This window comes from Pteropus alecto, unplaced genomic scaffold (assembly GCF_000325575.1).
Source record: "Pteropus alecto unplaced genomic scaffold, ASM32557v1 scaffold92, whole genome shotgun sequence".
NCBI classification, from domain to species: Eukaryota; Metazoa; Chordata; class Mammalia; order Chiroptera; family Pteropodidae; genus Pteropus; species Pteropus alecto.
This window is the reverse complement of record NW_006432447.1, coordinates 11,788,847-11,791,507: the sequence shown is the minus strand read 5'-3', so window position 1 is coordinate 11,791,507 and position 2,661 is coordinate 11,788,847.

Genomic DNA, 2,661 nt, shown 5'->3' with positions numbered 1-2,661 from the left:
ATTCAATTTGTTCAATTCCCTGCCATGTCTTTTCAGCTGCTAATGGTGCTCTGTCAACAGATGACTTTAGTGGGAAAAGAAAACCAACAGGGATAAACTACTTTAAAATTTTTAAGGTTGGTAATTTGTAATTTAGGCATGTTTTATAATTATGTTTACTAAAATACATATATGTATGTGTAATTTTAAAGTCACGGCTCGCTCCCAGAAGTTGATAACTTCTAAAATAAAATCTTCTGTTGTTTTGTATGCACTGTGTCTGCCATGTAAGAGGCTGAATCTTCCAACCCAACTGAACAAACATTTACTGAATACTTACTACGTGCCAGGTTTGGGTTTTGTTTTGTGTTGTTGTGGTCAGTTTGATAAAACTCAGTTGAGAACCCAGAAATATGCCACCCAACCATTTCCATATGCAAAAACTATACGGCAATTAGAAACTACCCTGAAATATATCAAAGTACAAACCCAGACTATATAGCCATTGAGAAGACAGCCATTCCATCAACTTTTTTTCTCTAGGAAATCCTCTTTATCACAACAGAAACAACAAAAAGACCTCAGATGGGAAAGATGAAAGCCTGAAGTCACAGCCAGTCCCATGGTAATGGGAGCCCAGCAAAGACAAAAAGAAGAGACAGTTAACTCTCCCTCCCCAAGGAGCATTAAAACAACACAGAGGTGACCCCAACAGAAGCCAGATTTAAAGATTCACATTTAAGCCCTATAAAATGTCAAATTAGAAATTATTTGGAGTTGGAAATTGTCAGGAATTTCTTCTCTCAACAGATTTTTGTGTTATTACAAAATGTATACATTAGGAAACTAATTCAGTAATCACCATTTTTAATTTACATTATGGAAATTTCAAAAATTACACATTTAGTGGAATATATTTTAAAAAGTCACATAACACCCACATTTAGCTCTAGGACCCCACTCTCCTGTTTTTCAACTAGCTCTCTGGTGGTGGCTTCTTCTTCCCATTACTGATCTCTACCTGCTCTCCCTGACCGCTTAATGTCAGAGTCTCAGAGTGTTCAGTGCTTGCTCCTCTTCTTTACCTACGTTCACTCCCTGCCTTTTAAATACCACCTCTGTATGCTAATTACTGCCCTATTTATAATCTTTGCCAGACTCCTGTTCTAAACTCCAACTGCCTACTCAATATTATCACTTGCCTAAATTCAACATATCCAAAACTCTTGTTCCTTTCCTCCAGAATCTATTTCATTCATGGTCTTTCTATCAACAGGTGACATCTTGATCCTTCTAGGTGTTAACAGATGCATTTATTTCTCTTAAAATTCATGTCTACGTGAATTTTAGCAAATCCTTTTGGCTGAACCACTGAAGTATTTTTAGGATCCAGTCACTTCTCACCACCTCCACTGCCACCACCTAGTCCAAGCCACCATCATCTCTTGCCTGGATTACCGTCACTGCCTCTTTATATGTCTCTCTGCTTCTAGCCTTATCCCATGTCTATTCTCAACAGAGGAGCCAGAGAAATCCTTTTAGAACATAAGTCAGATTATGTCACTCTTCAGCTCAGAACCCTTCTATTTCACTCAGAGGGAAAATCAAAATTTTTATAATAGTCTATAAGGCCCTTTAATCTGGACTCCAGTTACTTCTCTAAATGCATCTCCTCCCACCCGCTCACTCCATTCCCACCACTCTGAATCTTGGGCCCCAGCACTTGCTGTTCCTTCTGCCTAGGATACCATTCTAGTGGGAGACTTAACAAATTTATCTTAGTAATTAAAAGCTCAAAATTATTAAGGATATAGATTTGGATAGCAAAATTAACAGGTTCGATTTAATGGACATATAAAGAGCTCAGAGCCAAACAATCAGAAAGTAAAATTGTCTCAAACACATATAGAGCATTTACAAACATTCATCAAGTATCAAAGCACAAAGTAGCAATAAATTTCAAAAAATATTATCATACATTCCATACTCCCTCACCAAAATGCAATTTAGTTTAAAATATGAAAAAAGGATAACTTTTTAAATATTATGTCTTGACACTTAAAATGTACTTCTTAATTATTCAGAGATCAAAGAAAATTTTTAAATAACAAGCCCAAATAAATAAGATGCATAGCCATTTTTTTAATTAAGTTTATTGGGGTAACATTGATTAATACAATTGTATAATTTTCGGGTGTACATTATAATTTAACATCTGTATATTCTATTGTGTGTTTACCACCCAAAGTCCAGTTTCCTTCAGCTACCATATATTTGATCCCCTCTACCCCATCTACCCTCCTGCTCCTCTCCCATCCCTTACCCTCTGGTAACCACGAGTCTATAGTCCATATCCATGAGTCTCTGTTTGTTTGTCCTGTTCCTTTGTTGCTTTTAGGTTTATATCCCACATATAAGTGTTATCATGTGATTCTCAACTTTTTGTCTGGCTTATTTCGCTTAGCATGATTATCTCGAGTTCTAACCATGTTGTCGCAAATGGCAGTATTTCATCTCTTCTTATGACTGAGTCATATTCCATTGCATATATGTACCACAGCTTCTTTATCCAATCATCTATCATAGGATGCTTCGTTTGCTTCCATGTCCTGGCCACCATGAATAATGCTGCTATGAACATCGGTGTGCAAGTATCTTTTCAGATACGGGTAAATACCCAGA